Genomic DNA, 9,653 nt, shown 5'->3' with positions numbered 1-9,653 from the left:
CTCATAGGGTATCAAGTCTCTTCTTGGTAGCCTGCTATCCTTCCTCTGAGTGCCACCAGGTCTCCCCAGCCAGGGGACATGCTCAAATAAAAGCAGCCTTCTTGTGTGGCAGAGTAAGGCCCAGGGACTGCACCAAAGGGGGATAATTTGCATTTCATGCTGTCTTCCCCCCAGGCTGTGGAGCTCTCTGGCTGATGAGTAACAGAAATCTAGAGGCTGGGCAAGAACTACAGGAAGAGGAGGAAAAGTGGCCGCCCTTATCTACCTGAGAGAAACCACAGGCTTTTCATTCATTTTCCTACCTCAGAACATAAAGCTCATAAATATACAACCACCAAAAAAGAGAGGGGAGGAGGAATGGTTTGATGCGTGACCCGCATCACTACAGCTATTGGTGTTTTCTTCCAGGCTCTCGGGAGGAATGCTTGGCCAGTGTCATCCATTGATTCGCTAAGTCAGTAAAAGTCAAGACGTGTCATAGGTAACTTTGAAACTGCAATGAGTCATCACTGAACGAGAGGGGGAGAAAACAATAGGACAGCTCAGTGCTGGGGGGAAAGTGGAGAAGATGAGTCACTCAGCCATTGCCTCAGGCATGCAAAATGACAGGAGCCCTCTTGGGGCACGTTGTGGTGGTTTCTTGTGAAAAGCACATCCCTTTGCCACTAAGCAGCATTCGGTGCTCTGTTTGTGTCTCTCTTTAACCTCCTGCCTATCGAAGGACCCTTGATTCCTGCTTTGGGGTCTGTGTGCGGGGATTCTGTACAAATACATTTTTCTCTCTCTGAGACAATCACCCGAGGAGTATAATGGGTGCCCTGAGGCAGAATGCTTAATCTCACAGGACAGCTAGCTGTCCACAGGTGGTAATGCTGCACACACTGAATGTGCTCTTACAAGCAAACTAATAGAAGGAAAACTGGGGAAGTCGGGATAGAATGAGTTGATTGTACTGTTAGGTCAGAGGTTTGGGGACAAAGGCAAGGTGGGCTGGACCAAGAGTTCCCCCACTCCCTTCTCTTCTGACCACAAGCTGTACTTTTGTTCAAAACACTGGGCAAAGCCAGCTCCTACTTCTGGATTCCAAAGTGACCACTGGACCTAAGAGCCACCTACAGGGTCCTGAGCTCACCAAATAAGGCTATAATGCTGGTGCCTCGCCTTCAGGTCACAACTCCCTCTCCACTCCCCTTTAAGAAGCCAGGGATGGCTCAGTGGATAAGAGTACCACCTGCTCTTCCAAAGGACCCGGGTTCAATTCCCAGCATCCACATGGCAGCTCACAACTGTCTGTAACTCTAAGATCTGACACCCTCACACCAGTATACATAAATTTAAAAAAATAAAAATATTAAAAAAAAAAAAAAAAGAAGAAGAAGCCACTGCTCCAGCCCAGCCTGGCAACTTCACTGAGCCCCTCCTGTGAAGCCGGGGAGCCTGCCTGAGAGATGCCTCCCCCTAACAAACCTGCTTTTTTTTTTTTTACTATAAATTCGACTTAATTTGTTTTATTATGTCACTGGAGAAGCCATTCATATACCAGTGTCAATATTCTGGTTGTGCTATCAAATTATGTTTATCAAAATGTTATCATTGGAGGAAACTGAGTTGTGAATAAAAAGAGTCTATTTTCCTGATTTCTTCTAAGTGCATAGAACTACAATAGGACCAGTTTCCGCGAGCGCATGATTTGTGTGTCCTGATAAGGCTGTAGAATGATGGGGTAACAACGAGTAAACGACACACACGTCAGCAGAGTAAAGCAATGCCTCTAAAGACAATTCTGCCCAGTCTAGGTATCTGTATTTTTTAAAATTTGATTTACATCCCGATTGTAGCGCCCTTCCTCCTTTCTTCCTGATGCCACCCTCCCTCCTCTTTCTCCCTCCTCCCCTTCCCTCCTCTTTCTCCCTCCTCCCCTTCCCTCCTCTTTCTCCCTCCTCCCCTTCCCTCCTCCCCCCGTCCCTATTCTCTTTCCCTAGTTCTCCAAGACTGGAGCCTTTCTCCCCTACCAACTGACCCCGGCTTATCAAGTCTCACCAGGACTGCCTGCATCCTCTTCCTCTGGGGCATGGTAAGGTGCTCCACCAGGAGGAAGTGATCAAAGTGCAGGCAACAGAGTCCGTTGCCTTTGCCACCCCTGCTTCCCTCAACAGGAGACCCATATGGAGACTGAGCTGCCTACTGGCCACATCTGAGTGGAGAGCCGAGGTCCTCTCCATGCACGGTGGTGTCTGTATTTTATCTATATTTATTTAATTTTATACTTGTTCACTCTTGAGCCCTATCCATGCCATGGCCCCCGAAGAACCTTGTTTTCATTTTTGGGGGTTTAAATTTTGTCACACAAATAATGTTGAATTGGAAAAGACTGAAAAAATAAAATAAACTCACACCCAACCCCACCACACAATGGTAATTTGAATAATACACTACAAAAAGTTCAGGTGTCACAGTGCCTGCCACACAAGCCTAAGGACCTGAGTTCGGAGCCCCAACACCTCTGTGAAGAAACAAGATGTAGCAGCATGTGCCTGTAATCCCAGAACCGGGAAGGCAGAATCGGGATGATCCTTGGAGCTTATTGGCCTGTCAGTGTAGCTGAAAAAGAAAGCTCTCAGTTCAATAACAGACTCTGTTTCTAAAAACAAGGTGGAGGGGCTGAGGAGATGGCTCAACTGGCAGAGGCACTTGCCGCGTGAGCCTGGTGACCTGAGTTCGATCCCCAGGACACATGTAAATGTGGAAGGAAAGAGCCAACTCTACATTGTCCTCTGACCTCCACATGTGTGCATTATAGAACCTGCACACATAGCCTTATGCCATGTCCACACACAGTAATAATAATTAATTTAAGCGACAAGGTGAAGAGTAATTGAGGAAGATGTCTGACATCCACTTCTGCTTAGCTCATGCACCTGCATGTGTGTGTAGTCACATGTCTATTGCTCTGATAAAACACCATGGCCAAAAACAACTTGAGGAGGAAGGGATTTATTTCGGATACAGCTCCCAGGTCACACTTCATTGATGAGGGACGTCAGAGCAGTGACTCGAGGCAGGAATCGGGGCGCAAGAACCTAAGCAGAGGCCTCCCAGCTCGCTCTCCATGCCTTGTTCAGCCTGACATATTGTACCAGCCTTGGACTGTCTGCCCAGAGATGGCACCAACCACAATGGTCTGGGCCCTCTCACATTAACCACTAATTAAGAAAGTACCCCAAGGCTGCCTACATGCCAATATTGTGGAGGCATTTTCCCAGTTGTTCCCCTTTCTTACATAACTAGCCAGGACAACACACCATAAACATGTATCCACATACCCCAACACACACACAAAACTACATATACACAACTGTGCACACATATGAACACGCACAAGCACACATACAGCAACACAACATGTACATGTAAACACAAGAGATATGCCACATGTAGTTGTTTTTAGCTTTTACATTTTGTATTATAACTAATGGGCTGGTGGCTGTGTTTTCGTTTGTTTTGTACGTGTGCTGGCTTGAGTGCGGTAGCATACTGTGGAGTCCAGAGGGCAGCGGCAGAGGTCAGGCCTCTCCTTCTACATGTGGACATTCAGGCTGGGCAGCAAGCTTTCTCACCCATTAAAGGCCCCAGTTATTATAACTCATTTTCCCTACAAAATTAGTATCTTAGGGGAAAACAAGATGGCTCACTGGGTAAAAGGCAGATTACCCAAGCCTGACAATTGAGTGTGATTCTTGGGACCCCTGCAAACAGCTGGATGTGGTGGCTAAACTCCTGCGTTCTCTGACCATTACCTGTGCACTGTTGCACATGTGTACCTCCAGAATATACAAATAACCCTTCTTTATAAATTTGCAACAGTGTCAGTGCCTGGGATATTACGATGTTAAGCTACAGTTTTGCATTTGTGCAGATGTTGCATGCTGCGGTTCCTCAGAATCATTGCAGTGCCTAGTGATTCTAATTTCTTTTTTTTTTTTTCAGGAAAACTCTTATGTACACTGTGCTGTTTTTATGAATTGTTCAAAGAGTTCAAAGCAAATAAGGTTCCTTAGTTACTATTTTACTCTTTTACAGACAGGAATGAACTCATTCATCAAGAAACAAACATTGCTTGAAGTCCAGCACACTAAAGCACTGAGCCATGAAGTATTTTCAAAAATTATTTTCCAATTCAAAACATTAGATAAAAGCAAAACTAAAGTAAGCCCAAAATAATAATCATCAAAATGTCACAATCTGTTTTTTTCAGCACACATACATATATACAATGCTTACACACACACACACATACACACATATATACAAACATATACACACACATATATACACACATGTACATATATACATACACACATACATACTTATTTTATCATTTTGCATTTTGAATGATTTAAATTATTTGAGGAAGAGATTGGTTGCATGGCTTTTTCTTCATTCCTTGCTATCTCTGAACTTCTTTCTGTATATATATTTTTTTCCCAACATAACATTTTTATTGATTATTTGGGAATTTCACACTTATATTCACTTCCTATTCCTCTCAGGTCCACCCTCCCTCCCTTGTGCTCTTCCCCCAATAATAAAATAACACACCAACTCCAATTTGTGTTGCCCATATACTCACTGGAGCATGGTCAAACTCCCAGTGGCCAGTGCCCTAAAGATAACTGAGATCCAGCCCCCCCCCACACTCCCCAGAAGCCACCAGCTGTGAAGAGATACACTTCAGCATTATTATCTCAGTCTTAAAGGACTCTCTTCAATAGTTTCCTGTGGCTGCTGTTCCTTTTTTGGAGGGGTAGGTTGTCACAGAAGCCTTCAGTGTCTACAACCATACTGCCTTGAACGTGCCCAGTCTCACAAGTATCTTATAATTTCACACACATAAAAACATGGCTGCTGCTCCTACCCAGATAGATATGCTGATACCTACCTGGGATTTAGCACTTGGGAAGGAGAGACAAGAAGATCAGAAGTTCAAGTTCACCCTCAGCTACATAGCAAGTTGGATACCAGCTGGGGATAATTGAGGCTCATCAAAACAAACAAACAAAACAACAACAACAACAACAACAATTTCAGAGATTTCTCTTCCTGGATTTCTGTGGGCCTTGATAGACCTCCTAGGTCTGAGAAGTATGTGCCCTTCAAAAGTTCCAAAATATAGCAAAGCAAGGAAGGTGACCATGTGACTGTGTATACTTCATGATGCCTCATGATGCCACAGGAGAGCAATAGCCTTCACCATATCAAAGGGATAACACAGGCAATGCCACACACATATGAAGAAGAGGCTGTTTCTTCTGTTTCAGGCTAGTAGCATGTGGTAGGCCGAGAAACCAGCTTGTGTAGTTCAAATGCTTTTCTTGCACAGTCATATGACAATCTTGTCTTTAATAAACTGGCTTTATCTGCATTTTCCTTTTACGTATCAATATATCTTTCTGTGGTGGAGGGAGACACAGGAGGAGACCCAAAAGTACAGAGGTGTCCTCTGCCCACAGTCCGCTGCTGTCTTCTCAGTCTGCTTTGCTCTACCATGGTGGTGGTTTGAATGGTTTTGTCACCATAGTCTCATGTGTTTGAATGCTTGGCCCACACGGAGTGGTGGCACTAATAGGAGATGTGGCCTTGTTGGAGTGGGTGTGTACGTGTTGGAAGAAGTGTGTCACTGTGGGAGTGGGCTTTGAGGCCTCCTGGTGCTCAAGCTCTGTCCAGTGTGGAAGAGAGCCTCCTCTTGGCTGCCTTTGGATCAGGATGTAGAACTCTCAGCTGCTCCAGCACCATGTCTGCCTGCATGCTGTCATGCTTCCTGCCATGATGATAATGGACTAAACCTCTAAAACTGTAAGCCAGCCTCAGTTAAATGCTGTCCTTTATGAGAGTTGTTGTTGTCATGGTGTCTCTTCACAGCAATGAGACACCCCAACTAAGACAACCACAATGTCAGAAATGACATCTTCCCCTTGGCAGAAGACACTCTAATCCAGCCTCAGGGCATATGGTAGTTGGTGCCTACTATTGGAAATTTGAAGCCAGCTCATCAGTTTTTTTTTTCCCAAGCTGAACTGGAGCAGAAACTCAAACAATTAAGTTGTCAGGATAACTTAAAACATGATAGAAAACAGATTTTAGAATTCCAGAAGTGGCTGGGAGGTGGTAGCTCACATCTTTAATCCCATCACTTAGGATGCAGAGTCAGGTGGATCTCTATGAGTTCAAGGCCAGCCTGGTCTACAGAGTGAGTTCTAGGACAGCCAGAGCTACACAGAGAGACCCTCTCGGGGGGGGAAAAAAAAGAAGAGAATTCCAGAAGTTATACATATATATTATTTCCCATAAGAAGGAAACTAAAACAAGAAGTTTCATAGGATATTATTTGGCACATAAGAAGATGAAAGATTGGGGCTGGTGAGATGGCTTAGTGAACACAGGTGCTTGCCAACAAGCCTGAAGATCTGGGTTTGATCCCCAGGTCCTCCTACATGGTCGAAGGACAAAGCTAACTCCCCTCAGGTTATCACCTGGCCTCCACACCTGCACTACAGCATGCACCACTCTCCAGCAAAAGAAATCATAAATAAGTGAAATTCATTTCTTTTTGTTTTTTGTGTTTTTTGTTTGTTTGTTTGTTTTTCGAGACAGCCTTGGCTGTCCCGGACTCACTTTGTAGACCAGGCTGGCTTCGAACTCACAGCGATCCTGCCTCTGCCTCCCAAGTGCTGGGATTAAAGGAGTGCACCACCACCGCCCGGCGAAATTCATTTCTTAAGAAAGAAGAGTGGTGGATCCCACATCAGCTACGGGAACTCCAGACTTTGGGTGATGGTAACTCAGGTGTCGGGGAGAGCAAGGTCTCCAAAGGGAGCCGCAGATCATGTCTCTGCCAAGAGAAAGCAACTCTGGAGATGTTTCTGTCTTAGGAGCACACCAGTGGTTATGACAGCCACAAGTGTCTCCTTGAAAGCTATGCTATTGGAGTAATGAGTCAAGGTTCCCACTCACACAGGAATGCAAAGTTACCCCGTGAGCAGTTTCTCCTGCCTGATTTCATCTCTAAAGATGAGCCTCGGCCTCTGCAAATGCAGCTAGTCATCACACACACAGGTTCATCTGCAAGGAAGGTTGATGCCCAAAGAATTATTTTTTCCTCCCCAAACAATAACATTTCAAAATTACATAATGATTTTCTTTTGAGATGGCTTCTAGACATTACCTCACTGAACTAACACCTTCAAGAGACTACTACATGCAAAAGTGGAGTGCTGGAAGGCCCTCCTCACCCGCCTTATCAGTGTGGTGCCATGAACGAAGACGGGAATGGAGGCAGGCAGCCACCCCACCTCCATCCAGACTGTTTACTTGGCTTGAGGGTGTCTCTTAAGGCTTCTAAAGTTCATGCTCTCAGTTGAAAAATGTAGAGACAGAGTCAAATGATCTGCACAAAATCTTCTAGTTTTTTTAGGCCTATGAAGTTCTGAGGTGAGTGGAGGTTCTTAGCAATACAGAGAGGCACCCATCTTTGCATCTTTAATGTTGAGACTTAACTTTTCGCATCAAATGCTGTTTCCTTCCAGGAATGAAATATCCTAGAATTTGTGTGCTGGTTGCCTTTTTGGTGACTGGAAGTCTTCCCCAATCAAAAGTAGCCCCAACGGTTCACCCCAGCACTACAGCCCAAGGCCTGGCTTTGGCTAGGGTCCTTGCCACAGGCTGAGAAGCATCACCAGATCCCGGCAACCAAGGAAGGAGACCAGGCTGGGTCTCAGAAGTGCAGGGGTGACAAAGATGGGCTAATGCAACTCAGATGCAGGGGGAGGGGCGTAGGCGCTAATGGGAACCCCGACCAGTAGGAGATGAGAATTTCTCAACAGGGTTGTGCCCACCGTTGCTCATCCCAAAGATTTCCCAAAACCCCACTGCTTTCATGTGGCTTCTTTGCACATGTCTTTGCAAGACTGAATGACTACTGTTTCTGTCTTGGAGTTCTAGCCAGATACTTTCCTTATTTGTAGCTGCTTTTCCTCATTTTCTGCCTTAATTTTCTGGAATCCTACCCTATGATAAAAACTAGCACATTAAAATTTTCATGTCAGTTTTTGTTTTCTATAGAACCCAGACTAGGACACTGTAATAGCAGCACCCACAGGCCTCCGGAGAAAACCCTGGGTCTCCAGGACACTGCAATAGCAGCAACCACAGGCCTCCGGAGAAAACCCTGGGTCTCCACTGATGGTGGGAAACCAGCAGGCATGTCATCTCTGGTCTGCAATGATAGTATAACCTATCTGGGCTTGATTGACATATGGTGTAGGTAGAAGCTGGGGTATTGTCATTTGAAGGCAAGAAAGGTTTTGTCCGAAAGTTGTTTTTTTATGACAGTGGCCTATTTGCTCCATGGGAATTATGATAACAAATGCAGAATGACATAGCTAGAAAATCTGCAGACAGCCACGTATACTATTGAGTTCTCTCTTTACACACACACACACACACACACACACACACACACACACACACACACACTCCATCCAGTTTCCAATGCAAGCCAGAGGAAGGCAGGAATCTCCACAGCCAAGCTGTAGAGAGCCACTCTGTCCCTTACACCTGTGGCTCACCTGCTTTGATGCTTTTAGAGCTCTCTGTGGAATCTATAAGACCACAGGATTCTGGAGCAAAGCCATATCTTTTGTGGCAGAAACCAAAGTCCCCATTTGGCACAACAGCATGATACTGGTCACAGATGTTTCATCCCACCATGGGACAACAAGTGACTAAAACTAGAGCTGTTGATTCTGAGTGCTATCAGAGCTCCCAGTCACAGGGCCACTTGAATAAGGCAGCAATTCTCTGCATGATGAGGTACACTTGGGGTCAGACTGACATCAAATTGGTACCTGGACAAAACTCACAGGCAGGAGCCCTGGGCTCATTTGACCTCTACTGTAGTAATATCTTTCTTTCAATCCATACCTAGAATCAGAAATTTACTATGACTGACTGATAGAGGGAGAAAGAACTAGGGCCTGCTTGGCATAAACACAGGTGTGGTGTATATCTACTAACCGGAAATGGACTTGGGCTGTGTTAAAAGCCCTCTGTAGACTGCTGGGAAGGCAGCTGGGATAGTCTATTGGGCAGAATTCAGAACAGCTCATTTCATTTCACATTGAAGAAGTGGCTGGAGGAAAGACAGTGTATCCATCACTCAGAACGAAGGATGACATGTGATACTGCCATTGTGCAAACATCAGAATCTACATACAAAAACGAAGCTGGATACAACATGGCTAGGAGAGTTTATTTTTGAATCACCATAATACATTTGATATATTTTTAACCAGCGTATTATGCATCATGTGACTGTACAGTGAAAAATAATCCGATAAGTTAGCCAATAATCAGATCAATTCAAATTGTTAGTTTTGTGTAAAAATACCTTTTTGGAATCATCCAGAGTAATATTTGTGTAGCTACCTACATATTAGCCTAGTGAAGTTGACACATCAGATGGCTTGATGGCATAGCACAGGAGTTTCTAGCAGGAGTGTATGCACACAGACGTGCAGAAGCACACACAATGCATACAACCCTTTGTCTTATAGTAATACACACAAAAGATAATAATAATAATGCCATGCAAATAT

The sequence above is a fragment of the Acomys minous genome (assembly GCF_964271855.1).
Source record: "Acomys minous genome assembly, chromosome: 4".
Classification (NCBI taxonomy): domain Eukaryota; kingdom Metazoa; phylum Chordata; class Mammalia; order Rodentia; family Muridae; genus Acomys; species Acomys minous.
The sequence above is the reverse complement of the archived record's forward strand: the minus strand, read 5'-3'. Positions refer to the sequence as shown.